This window comes from Papio anubis, chromosome 3 (genome assembly GCF_008728515.1).
Source record: "Papio anubis isolate 15944 chromosome 3, Panubis1.0, whole genome shotgun sequence".
Classification (NCBI taxonomy): Eukaryota; Metazoa; Chordata; class Mammalia; order Primates; family Cercopithecidae; genus Papio; species Papio anubis.
The window spans coordinates 29,905,750-29,920,047 of NC_044978.1; the positions used below are offsets into that span (position 1 = coordinate 29,905,750).

At 40.8% G+C, this 14,298-nt stretch overlaps 2 pseudogenes; both read left to right on the plus strand.

Moving 5' to 3' along the window:
- The first annotated feature begins 3,778 nt into the window (after window positions 1-3,778).
- LOC116274394 lies at window positions 3,779-3,865 on the plus strand (annotated as a pseudogene).
- A 347-nt stretch (window positions 3,866-4,212) lies between these two features.
- Window positions 4,213-4,354, plus strand: LOC116274393 (annotated as a pseudogene).
- The last annotated feature ends 9,944 nt before the right edge of the window (window positions 4,355-14,298 follow it).

Here is a 14,298-nt window from a genome sequence, read left to right on the forward strand (position 1 = left end):
ATCATTGAAAGTTATTACAAACAGGGTCACTTCTACTTCACAAATCACTCACTGTCTTATGGTATATAATATATCCTGGAGAACAGTGCCTTATCCTCACAGGGTTTCATCTTGAAGCTGGCACCAGCTTCAAAGTCCATTCCATCACTCTATCGGGCAGGCTATTCTGTGTGGCATGGTATGTTAAAGGACAATTGTGTCCTGTGGTCATGTGCCCACTGTCTTCCTACTTTACCATAAAGTGGGTCCTTAGGTCTACAGTGACGACACAGAGCACCATGTTGGTAGATCAAACATTGTATAAGCCCTCAGACAGTGAGGACCTGCAAACAAGAAAAGGAAAAAAGCAAATCTATATTTAGAATATGTATCATCTCAAAAAAAAAAAAAAGAACATGTGTCATCTCATCATTTCTGGTTAAGATGAACAGTTGTCTCTTCCATGTTGGAAAGAGTTTGATGTCATCGAGCTGCCAACAAGTGGTTTATTGCTCCCCTATAGAGAGAGTGCGGCCGGGCGCCGTGGCTCATACCTGTAATCCCAGCACTTTGGGAGGCCGAGGCGGGCAGATCACTTGAGAACAGCCTGGCCAACATAGTGAAACCCCGTCTCTACTAAAATCACAAAAATTAGCTGGGTGTAGTGTCTTGTATCTGTAATCCCAGATACCTGGGAGGCTGAGGCAGGAGATTCGCTTGAACCCTGGAGGTGGAGGTTGCAGTGAACCAAGATCGTGCCATTGCACTGCAGCCTGGGCAACAGGAGTAAAACTCCACCTCAAAAAAAAAAACAAACAAACAAACAAAACAAAAAAAAAAAACAGAGAGAGAGAGAGAGCTATACTAGGAGCTCAGTGTTTATTTCTGTGGCTGACATATCGGACATTGAGCAGCAACAGTAGCTAGATCAGCCTCTGTGAGTGGCAGCCCATGCTCTGGGGCCCAAGCATAGCCTTCACCTCTGTAACAATGGCTATTCTATTGTGCCTTCTGTGGAGTAAGGAATGACAGAGGCTGGCTGACATCGACTGGCAGGCCATTCTGTCTACTTGGTTATTACTATCTCTTTCATAGTGGATGTTCTCTAGTGGACATTAACAGAGACACAAAGATCTTTATACTTTGTGCCTACTTCCACATGCTCAGATATCCTTGTTCCTGATTTTCCAATCTTTCTTCTTTGCAGCACCTGCTTAAATCGCAAGCCATTCACCATTACCCAGGAATCTAGATTTATCTTTACTGGAGGTGTCACACAAATGTTGACCACTGTGGACATTTACTTTTATTGATATTGTGGGAGCCTCACCTGAGTGGTGTGGTAATGAAGCAGCAGGCTACTCTCAGCTTGCATCCATGTACTAAGCCAGTTTATCCATAAACTAAGTTAGGCCTTTTTCTTCTTCAGTTAGCTGGTCATAAAAGATCCTCCACAGGGCCAGAAGAGTGAGCTGAGGAATTCATGCCAGTGCAAGAGTGGTGATGCTGACATGGGGTTCTAAGTTTACTTGTGCCTTCTGGACCAACTCATGACATATCTAAAATGTACTGCTTCCATCTTTTGACAAATTATTGTTGATCTTGTCCAGCAATGACTTGGTGGATCTGATCAAACCTAGCCCATAATGGGTGACCCTGACACAGGTTCAGAAACTCCATCTCTACAAAGGCCCAGTAGAATGCCAGGAGTTATTATGGAATAATACATGATTCTCTCCTCCAGATAACCCCTCAGAGTTGTCCCAGATAGAGGCAAAGTAGCCAGACATTTTACCTCCATATCAAACAGCTAAGAGATAGAGGTAGGAGATGCAATATCTTGAATAATGCAGCTCGCTTCTGCTGAGGGCAGTTCCTGTGGAGGGACTCAGCTTGAATTGTGGGCAGCCAACACTCCCAGCAGCTAGGGGAATGTGACTCTCAGTCCAACATAGGGGATGTGTGTGGCACACTACAGTATCCACCGCAAGTAGCATGAGTCAGACCTCTTTCTTGCTACAAAACTAGCCTAAAACTACAATGTAAAATTTACTGTTTGCATTTGAGATGTGCATCAAAAAAACAAAACAGACTCGTGACTATGCCCAAACAAAAGTTCGCCAGTTCAGAGAGAGAAGGAGTAGACTTTGAAATTCCATGTTTAATGAATCACTCAACAATGTTGAATTTCTCTAGCGTAAGGTACATATAGGGAATTAAAGCAGTAGTAAGACAGCCTGAATTTGTTATTGTGAGCTGTTTGAGTTACTGGTAGCAACGGTATTATTTTTATAACTACAGTTATACTTCTTTCTATAGGCCTGTTCTTGAAATTTATCCTAATGGTTAGGAATTCATACTTAAAATGTTTTCATACAGACAATTCCAACTTAAAGCAAATTCTATTTCAAATTTTCATGCGAAACTCAAAACTCTATAGAGACAACGCTATGGCTAGTGATCAGGGCCCTGAGGCCAGTTCACTAAAGCCTAATACTAAAAAAGAATTACAAAACAATAAACCACAATCTACAATGAAATTCCTGTAACAAAAAGTGTCTTAAAAGGAACGATGGAAGGGCCTGGAAGCAGTAAGAAACGGACACATTTTCTGAGTTGTAAGAAAGAAAGGTGGGGTGTAGTATAGGCAAAATTATCTTCTCTCCCATCTCATCCTGTTCCCAATTTTAGGCATAACTATTTTATTTGACTGTTCTTGGTGTTCCCTTGAGCACTTTATACAGCCTTCTACTGGCATTTACCTCAATATTTTAATACCTTATTTAAATGTCTGCCTTTTTATGTACTCAGTTCCCAGCATCTTTCTAAAGCATTTTATGTATTAAATATACCCCTGATAAAAGAATGAGTGAATAAATAAAGACATCAATAAAAAGAGCTCATTATCCCGGAGGCACTACCCTGGTCCTCTTGGCACTTGAGAAATGGCACCTAGAATTTCATCAACGTCTTCCTTAGAATGAAAAATTGAAAGCTGACGAGCCACATTTTTTTCAGAAGCACTTACTAACTTGAATTTTCTACAGGGCTATTTTCCTTCTTCTGTGATTTTATATCAGACACAAGGATAGCAGCCCAAAGACCAGTGAGGATCCCACCTCTGTCCCTCCTGCTGCCAAGACAGTAGCAGCGTAGAAACAGAGCAATTCTAGAAATCTAAGAACTGAGATTCTTCACAATGAACCATTTTCCTGGTACAAGTGCATATTTTTAAGCTTTACTAGCTCCCAGCCCCATTTTGATGATACATACAGAGTGCATGCCATTGCAGCTACAATGACGTTAGGTTCAAGGTGAAACTTTTAAAGGACAATCTAAAAATTTCTCCATATTACCACATTTGTACTGTTTCAACATATATATGGTTCTTATTCTTCTATCCCAAAATTCAGCTGGAATTGCCTCTCTTTTAAAATTCAAACAAGTGTAGTCTAAATTCCTACACCATTCTCTTCTACTCCCAGAGGAAATTTTCTGCCCCTCCCAATTTCACTTGAAATTCTTTAGAAAGAGGGAGAAGAACACTTCTATTTACAAATATTATATGCTCCTACTTGGTTCTGGCTTCAAGTTATTTTGAGCTCCACTAGCTGGGTTGAAGGATCCTTTCATTGTATACTTCACATGAGTCCAATCACCACTTCCTTCCCCACATGAAATACCAACAAGCTGAAGACTGGGCATAAGGTCAGACTTTTACTACATTCTGGGAAGGGACAGGACTATGTTTCAGTGTCCAGCCAGCTAAATTAAAAACTAGATGTAAGATGCCCATACTAAGACTCTACTTTCAGGGATCATTTCTATAGTCCATTCTTAGAGAAGTTTTTCTGAAAGTGTAGAGCAGCAGTGCCCAGTCCCTGGGCAGCTGACCAGTACAGGTCCGTGGCCTATTAGGAACCGGGCCACACAGCACGAGGTGAGCGGCAGGTGAGCCAGCATTCCCGCCTGAGCTCTGCCTCATTAGATTCTCAGAGGAGCGTGAACTGTATTGTGAATGGTGCATGCCAGGGATCTAGGTTGCACGTTCCTTATGACCATCGAATGCCTCATGATCTGAGGTGGAACAGTTTCATCCTGAAACCAGCCCCCCAACCCAACCTGTAGAAAAATTGTCCTCCACAAAAACAGTCCCTTGTGCCAAAAAGGCTGGGGACCGCTGAAGAGCACCGAAACCAGGAGGAGGAGCGAGGAGGAGGAGCGAGGAGGGGGAGCGAGGAGGAGGAGGCACAGGGTTCCCCCTGAGAGCCAGGCTAGCTCTTGGTGTTGCTTTGCTGCAGGTGCCATTTGCCATTGAGGATTGTTTTTCTCTTCCTCTGGGAAAGTAGGAGGGAGAGGACACAGTCTGAGTGGTTCCCGTTTTAACATAAAAAAAAAAAAAGTTTGAATGTTTTTTAAAGATGCTCGTACTGTAAATACCCCTCACTGTGCCCACTTCCTCAGCTCACTGCACTCGCCATGTACATTCTTGGCTCTTGGCTTTCTCGCTACAGCTGAGCTTCTTTTCCCAGTCCAGTCCCCGGCAACCTCCAAATTCTTGTTTTATTGATAAAGTCAGTTTAGAATTTTTTTTTTCTCATTCCTACACTTTCCAAGCCTTTCCCTGGTGTTTATCTTTCATTCACAGGCAAACAACTCATCTATTCCAAAAAGGAATTCTGAAACTTCCTTAGGATTCGCTGGGATTTTAAATAGCAAATTGTTTTTCCTGCACACACAGACTAGCTGAGTACAAGAGACAACTCTCAAGGGGTTCCCCTCTCACCAGGTTTCCACCCTGCTAGGAATTTCTGCACACCTGGGAGCACAGGGCAGCCATGTGATTTTTCCCCAATCCCGCCCACCGCTCATAGGTCCTCAAGAGAACACCTAATCCAAGCGGGAGGAACTCAATTTTCTCTCCCAGAAATTGGTATCAGGAGTTAAACACCGGGACCCAAAATCAGAGACAAAGTCACATTGAGGCCAGCACTCAGAGAGAAGGGCAGCCCACTCCCACTGCCAAGCTCCTGAGGGTCCTGACTCCCGTCCTCCTCGGGTGACGTTGACCTGCTCTTTTCAGCACCCAGGGGATACTCCAAAGTCCCTTCACTGCTTCAACTAGGTAGTGTTCATTTTTATTACTTTTACCTGAAAGGACTTGAAGAATAGAGACCTTCAGACAACCCCACAAAGAAAACCATACAAGCTCTCGGGGAAAGATAGTCAGCAAAAATTTTTTAGAACATTCAGGTTAGCCTGTGTCCTCTGATCAAGGAGGTAGTCAGCAGTTATTGCCAGAAAATGAAATGACCATGAATTCTCTTACAGGTAGATGCATTCATTTTACAAAACAACCCAAGACACCTTGTTACATATAACAATGAAATGACCAAATTCAGTGGCTTTCACTTACTTCTAGAGGAGTCAGTAATTCATTCCAGGAAAGGTATGGAATTAAAATTGTCATTACAGCACAGCAAAGCAAGACCTAGGAATGCCTATCCCCCACTACCACATTCCCTGAGAGATTTGGGGTGGGGGTGGGGGATTGTCTAAAAGTTTTCTTTTTCTAAAACTTAGTGGTTCCCTAGAATCTGTCACTTCCAAGAAGAGACTGAAATGCTGCTCTTCAGTCTGTGACCTATTACAAAGATTAAACCAGCTGTGTACATAAGGCTGTTTTCTCTGTTAATCAAGTTGTCGTTCCTCCCATGCCCTTGAATCTCAAAGTGAAACTTATAAATAATCTGATCTTAACATTTAAAATATGCACTCTCCTTCTGCCTGCCAGAAGGTAATGAGCAGTCTAAAGTCACTCAGCCTGGATTTCCTCTCCCTAATTGCCCTAAAAATTAAATAAAAAGCTTCCTGCATCCCTTCTGCTGCTCAACAAAAGCAGGATAAAATACAGCAAATTCTAATAAGCCGATGCGCGTGAAGTTTTCTTCCTTGACACCACATTTACATTCCCTTCCAAACAGCACTAACTTCTCTGCCTCTTTATCTCCATAGAAATCAAATCGCTGTATTCAAATTCATGTTGCAGAGAGAAATTTCTTCTATTAGAAAAAGATTGTCTTCCATTTTGCAGTAAGGAGTTTTTTGTTTTATTTCTCTAATGCAAGATAGAAGAAGGGAGAGAAGGGAAGCTTGAATTACAGGACTATTTAAGCCATAATATTTAATTTCAAACTTTGTCCTTTACAGCCAGTTACCTCAGCTGCCATCTCTCTCCTGTTCCCTCATTTTCTGCTGAAATTGATCTCATTGTTCTTGTCTGAATAAAAAGGCCCAGGCTCGGGGCATTTCAATTGGCTTCAGCTCAAGAATAAAAGATTGCTTTAAAAGTGAAAATCATGGTTTTTTGCCAATTCAAATCACATTACTCATATCCCTCCCAGGCCAGTCAGGACAGTCTGGGCTGCACCCTTCAGGATCCGTACACACCGCTAAGAGGTCGGGCAATTTGCCACTTCACTGGCAATCTCCCTGGCTTCATGACCCGTGGTTTGATGGGGAGACCTCAGAAACCTGCTCAGAGGGGTCCTCAATTGGCAACATCAGGAGAAGCACTCCATAGTTCCATGTAATGTCCCAAAGGGGCAACTTTTGCACTTGACTTTATTAGCCACCTAAATATAAATACTGTTATTTATCACCAATCTATAAGAGAAAATGGATATATGAGCTTATTTGGAAAGTAAGGCCTTCAGAGCACCTCAGAAAAAACTGATGTCACTGGAGCACTGTTTCTGGAGTCCCTGCTGGAGAAATATAGTGCACCTGTGACAGTGCTACTACAAAGCTTCCTGTGTTTCCTCTAATAGTAATCCCCTCTCCTCCTCCTCTCCCTGTAATCATAATCCCATCGTTTCCTCCATTCTCCCCTCATAAACATCCAAACAGGTCTTTCCTGTTTTGATTAATATGCTCTAAACAGGTAGTAAACTAGCAAGAATTCAGAGAATGAGAAATGGTCATTTCAATTAGCATCAGGTAAAGCAAATTAAAAGGATAACGATTGGGAAATCAGGATGAAAAGCCCACAGGAGCTTGTTGTTCTATTGATGTAAATTCTCTGTAAGTGTGAGATTATTTCAAAATAAAATATTATAAAAATAGTACCATATTCATGTAATACATAATTCATATTCAAAAATAGCATATAATACAACTTTGTTCTCACCAAAAATCTAATAAAGTCAATATTTGTAGAGGTCAATTGAACAATAGAATGTCTCAGGAAGAGAAAAATATTCAGGATTGAAATAAGGGGGAAAAAAATCACCCCTGAGTTAAAACATGTAAACAGATTAACAGTTTTACTATAGATATTTATTCCTGGCTTTAGTTTATGAGTCTAGTTTCAAGGCAACCGCCACAGGGAGGTTGCCACCGAGTTCTGTTTGTGAGTCACAAGGCTTATCCTAAAGGACTATTCATATATTTCCAAACACTTTTTTGTGTCAGTCACGAAATGCCCCCAAGAGAGTCCTCAATCTTTATATCAGCATCAGGCAAACACAATCCTGGGACAAATTAAAACATGGTAAGCATAAAACTCAGCCCTGAGACAGATTAAAATGAGCAAGGTATTCACCGACATCAAACTGAGATGGCAAAGTTTAATCAATAATGATAATGAGTCCCTTATCAACAAAGAATTATTCACAAAGATGGAGGGGACAGGAAGGCAGCCACGAGTGAAAGGAAGCACAATTCTGTTTCTGGGTGATGTTACATTACACATTATCCAGGTGAAGTGTATAGTGTGTTACCTTTGAGACACAAAGGGACAAACAGATTAGCATCACAATTGTTCAATTAAGTGGCAAACAATCTTACTGTTTTTATGCATTCCACAGTGCCGACCTGGCATAAGTTCAACCTTCTCTTTCGATATTCAAAATTCTTTCAGTTAATCAAGGCTCAGTTCGAATCGCCAATCCTTTTTGAAGTTTTCTCTGACTGAATAAATCTACTAAGCACAGCACAGGTGCAAGAGAGAGAGGCCGACTATTTTTTAAACTGCAAGTAGCCCCTTTGGGACCTAAGAGGATTTGCTGTTTCACATAGAAGCTTTCAGGGCAGTATCTTTTGGGGAAATGTTACCTAATAGAAAATATTTGAGGCAATTTGGGAGTTCATTTTTAGCCTGCCCCTTGAGTAAATAGCACCTAAAACTCCAAACTGTGGACCCAAACTACCATGTATATAGAAGAAATCCAAAGCTATGACAGTTCTCCTCTTTGCTGTACCTAAGACACTACTGGTACAGTAATGGATAATTTGTGTTCTCATAATAAATTCGTTCAACAGATAAAATAACCAATGTACAACAAGAAAAATAAATGCCCCCAAACGGACCAATGGATCATGTTGGAACAAACTCGTGGCTTCAGTGGAGAATCAGTATAACACAGCAAAGTCCAGAGACCAATCCCTGGGCTTGAATCCTGCCTCTGCTGCCCCCTGGCTATATAACCTCGGACAAGACACTTAACAGCTATGTACCTCAGTTTCCTCATATTTAAAAGGCAGTAACAATACTATATAGTTCATCGGGTTATTGTAAGATTAAAGAGTCTAAATTATGTAAAGTCCTTGGAATCATGCCCAGCACACAGTAAGTGCTCTATAATTAATACCAATTATTAGAATTTTATATTAAACCCTAATTTAAATGATCAGTTAACAAATGGGATTGAAACCCTTCAAAAGTTAACTAATGTCAGAACTACGGAGAATGGACTTCAGGTCTTTCTTCCTTCATTACTCCTGTGTGTTCTGAAACAATTCACTCACTTCCTTCCAAGTTTCATCATCTAAGAAACGCAAATAAATAATAAACATCATAAATTCCATTTAGTGTTATGCAGAGAATAAACTGTAGCAGGCAAGACTGGCGCAGGAATATCATTTAGAAGCCTACTGAGTATAGTCCAAATGAGACAGATTCATGGTATGAACCATGCTGGTGGCAGTTTAGATGGTGAAAAATGTTGAGATTCAGAATGTATTTTGGACGACTTGTTGATGAGTTGAACAATGAAGATAAAAGGAAAGAGAACAATCCAGGATTATCCTTGTGTTTGATGGGAACAGCCAAATGGATGGTATTGTTGTCAGGAAAATAGGAGAGCCAGGTGTGGTGGTACACACCTGTAGTCCCAGCTATTACAGGGGCTGAGGTGGGAGGATTGCTGGAGGCCAGGATTCAGGGCTGTAGTGCGTGATGATTGCACCTGTGACAAGCCCCTGCACTTCAGCCTGGGCAATATAGAAAAATTCTATTTTAAAAAAGGAAATATCATGCCTGAGAATAAGGAGCAAAGAAAAGGTGAATAAATAATTAAAATGGAAGAGGAAGATAAGAGAGACTGGGAAAGAAGGGGGTTTGGGCAAGGAGAAATAAAATGTTCATTTTGGGACATGTTAATTTGAAACTTTTGATTTAATATCCAAGTAGAGAATCAGGTAGATAGTTGCATATATAAATCTGAAAAAAAACCAAAGCAGAGGTCAGTGGTCAAGATAGAAATAGAGAGTTATCAATATTTAATGATCTTCCCATATTTAATGGAAGCACATTCAAAAAGATTAGAAGGTCAAGGACCAGGCACTGAATGGATCAATCCAAAATTTGGAGGTCCAGCAGAGAAGCCTGCAAAAAGAAACTGACAAGAAATAGGAAGTTGACAAAAGACCAGGAGAGTGTGGTGTCATGGAAACCAGCACAAGACAGTTTTCACAAGCAACAACACCTGGCTTTGGAGATCAGACCAGGGAGTCCCATCTTTAAAGCAAAAAAAAAAAAAAAAAAAAAAAAAAAAAACCTTTCCCCATCCTAATTTTGAAACAGTACACTAGCCATCTTATAAGTAAATGCAATGGTTAACCTTATCTTAAAAGATAACTATGCATGTCAAATGAAGGCAGGCAGGAAGAGAGAAAGGAAGAAACATTTTGGTTATAATCAGGTTACTATCTGTGTATTGAAAATTGATGTAACAGAATCCCATGAGAGGAGGCATTTTCACTAAAAATTCAAAAGTGCAAACTTTGTTGCCCAAAGCCATTGTGAGGTATGACTAGTGTGAGGAAGAGCCAGCAACGTGAACCCCAAATTCCCCTGCAGCAAACGTGGCTGTTTCCCTTCTGTTGCCTATTACAACAATCTCCAGCAGCTTTCAAAACCGTTTAGGAGCCCAGGGTAGCCAGCAGCATCACAGATCCCTGCCAACAGTTGAACAATTCTGTTTCAACCAAGCACAGAGGAAGACTGGGCAAAAGCATCCACTATCTTTAATCTACGCTTCCAGCATAATTTTCTTTTGGAAATATGCAAAACTTGTATTCTAAAGTTCAGAATCAAGTTTTGTTTGGAAAGACAAAAGCAAGTGAGGATTTGCAATCTGAAGAAGTGACTTTCAAACAGAAAGGCACTGAGGCATCATGTAATATGTGCCAGACTCCAGAGCCTAAGAGAGTGAGTTAGTGATAGATTTTCAGCCTTATCTCTTTCCATTTGTCTGCCCTTCTTGGAGTTACACCCCCTAACGTGATCTGGTTTGTGGCTTAAAATGTGTTTCTGCAAGAACATCCTATCCTGAGGCCCTGAGTTTGTGTCACTGAAGAGAGATTTAGAGCAGCCTGGATAGGCACACCACTGTCCACAAGAGGATTTATGTCATTGACTTAGCATTTATGTAGCACTTATATTCACATTTCCTGGCCATTCTTCATAGGGTCCCTGGGAGGTAGGTGATCACTGTTATCTTCAGAGTTCAGTGAAGTAGAACAACTTGCTTGGGGTTACACAATAAGAGGCAAAATCAGAGCTCCCGTGTGCTGTTTAGCCCAGGAGATAGACTTTCATTACAAGCAATTCATCAGCAGGAGCCCCGGCAGCTGAGTGGGAGTCAGGGAGTCCAAACCCAAACCAAAAGTAAGAATCCTGCCACCCTCCTGTTTCCAGTATATTTCCCAAGGCGATCTCTTTCCAAATACAAGGCCAGGGAGAGAATGCACTTGGCAGTGCCCATCAAGCAGCAGGAGGTATGTGGGATGGTCATTCTCCCCAATCCCACTGCCGATCCTCAGCGCTACCCCCTACACATTAGAAAGAAAGCCCACAAGGGCAGCAGTCCCTGCTTTTTTCTCTCATCTATCAAAAGCCTGTGCTACTTACTCTCCCCTCCTTCTCCCAGCACACAAACACATATGCACACTCTGTGGCCAATACTACATCACATTTCCAATTTAGAGATTGTTTATATCCCTGTGTCTTTGGAAGCTCTCATCAATTTGGGTTCTTCTCACTTAATTTCTCCTCCTCTGCACATGTGGCAAGCTGTGTTTTTTGAAGCATACTTTTCGCTGGGAAACTTTTTATTCTCTAAGCTCTTGAATAATGTCAATAGAATTTATTATCAAACAAGCGCATCTTGGACTCATTTAAGTAGGAGTGGGAGAAGGCAATCTCACAAGGCAACCCTCTTTTAATAGAAAGATGATGGATTTAGGAGTTAAAGAGACATGAGTTCAAATCTTTGCCCCAGTACTAACTGGTTGTGGGATCTTGATGAATTGCTGAATCTCTGAGCCACAGTTGCCTCATTTATGGATCTGGATAACAATATGCCTTGCAGTGTGGCCATGAGGAAATAATAAAGAATGGTATGTAGAGAGCTTGACAAATATGAGGTGCTCAATAAATGAAAGTAATTGCTATTTTTAACAAATGTCTTGGGTTCTGTGAATTTCAGTCTCTTAATAAAGCCAAATTCATTGTGAAGATTAAATGAGGTCACATGTATAAAATATCACACACAGTCATAACACAGACTAGGCAAGAAACTTTTTCCCCTACCAAGGGAAGCATTCTAGGAATACTCTGCCCCATCCTAATTTTGTTTTACTGATAGAAAATTAAGGCTTAGTCCCAATTATCCAAGGTGGCAAAGTTGCTATAATCAATTCTCAAATCAGTCTCCCTTCATATCCAACACAATGTTCATAGGTCTTTATTAAAGAAATACCTTTGAATTATAAGTACAGTTAGATCCATGGCTAAGATGTTAAATGAATAATAAAATAATAATAGCTAACTTATAATTAGTATATACTATGTACCTGGCATGGTGCTGAAGATCTACATATATCAAGTCCTTTCATGTAAAGAAAAAAATCTTTCTATTGTTTTAAAACCTGAGTAGAGATGATATCAGTCTTCAGCCCTGTCCTTGCCCTTTGTCTCATGGCATTGCAGCAGCTATCTTGGTTCATGTTGGTAAAACAAAGTTCATAAACAAGGTGGTTGTCACAGTCGCCCCAGCATGCAGCACAATATGTGTTTTTTGCTAGAGACAGAGTTTTGGACAAATGCCCTGGCACAAGTCAGCAGCCTAAATGTCCCTAGCCCTGCTTGATCTGCCTCAAGCACCTTATCCAAAAGGCACCATACATTCCCAGGAAATATGGTCTATGTTAAAAGCCAAAGGAAAGGGGATTTTCCATGCTGGTGCAATTGAGAGGAGTCAGGCCTGCCCAAGGCCATAGCAGGAAGAGGCTCTGCATTGTGATTTCTTTCCTATGCACATCCATCTTGGCCTGCCACACTTGCATTGCTATAACCCCAAGCCCACTTCAGCCAAAAATCAATCATGCATGCACACTTGCACTTATACACCTAAACACACACACACACACACACAGACAGATAGAAAGGCATGTTCTGATGCCTCTTGGCATACATTTTGGATCAGCTTCATTAGGGTAACCATCTGGGTCATTTCAATTCTGTTTCCAGTCCTGAAATAATTATGACATCTGATTCAGCCATTCCCCCTCCCCCACTTCTTCCCACTCCCTACCTCCCCCGCCCCATCTACCAGCTGCATAAGTGTAAAACTCTGTAAAAAGAACATAATTAATGTTTTGGAAACATTGGAGAATTTTTTAATCCACATAGGCTCATACGGTCAGAGGTCCAGAGCTAGTCTCTTTGCCGGTCAGAGCAAAAGCAAGCCCATAGTGCCATGGATTAATTCCTTCGAACTGTGTATCCTCTCGCTACCTCCTTTTCTGATCTCTCTCGACTCTCCGATGTGGCTAAGCTCCTAATTGGGACAGCAGCCAACAAATAAAATGTGACTCTGTAATTTCATCTGCATCCATCCAAATTGTACTAAAACGGCTGCTAGGGCCTTTGGCCTCTGCTAACTGCTTGACTTTATTTATGCCAAAAAAAGTGATTATAGTTTGGGTTAATATAATCACATGCTGGCCCAAAAAATCCCCAAGCTTGCAAAGGGTAAGTGGCTAATGTATATAAAAATACAGTCATTGGAAGACACTGTCTATTAAAGTCTTTCAATCACTGAGTTTTTAAACTATGGAATTGTAAAGGTTGCAGAAGATAAGAAATTTATATAAATTAGACTGGTCATGACAAATTCACCAGTCAATTACTTTATCTCCCCATGGCCACATAAATGTTGTCTTTAAAAATGTAAGCATCAGCTGCCTATGAGGTAAAGAACATCATAAGAAAAGAACTTTTTTTATTGTTTTTGTTTGCTTGACTGATTTCTTAAATACTATTGCTTCTTCTTACTGCCTAATTTATTCATTCATCAGCCAATATTTGTTAATGTATAAATATTTATTAACCCTCTGCTAAAAGATAAATCTGTGAATAAGCTGGGCATAACCCCTGTCCTCACAGAGCTTACAGTCAAGTAGAAGATACAGAAAGTAAGATTTTATGATACAGCACAATAACCATATGAAACCACATGAAAAGTGAAGTACAAAGTATTATGGAGACACTTGGGAAGAGCAACCAACCAAGACTCAGGGAAACAGCCTATTAGAAAAGACCTGAGGGCTGGACAGAAATTCGCCAAATAGTCATGGTTGGGAAATACATATTTCAGGCAGGAAGAAACAAAATTAGCAAAAATTAAGAGAATGGAGAGCTCAAGGCTCATTGCAGAAAAAAACAATTTTATGTGGCTGAATTTTAACGTATGAAGGAGAATTGGGAAAGAAGTTTCATCAGTAACAAGGGGATAAGGAGACTAGAATTTATGCTGAGATCAAAGATCTCCATTTTTAAAATAGAGAAACGCCACAATTAGATTTTGTGTTTTGTTTTGTTTTTGTTTTTGTTTTGAGACAGGGTCTTCCTCTGTTGCGCAGGCTGGAGTGCAGTGGTGCAATCTCAGCTCACTGCAGCTTCAACCTCTGGGACTCAAGTGATCCTCCCACCTCAGCCTCCCAAGCAGCTGGGACTAAAGGTGCACACCATAA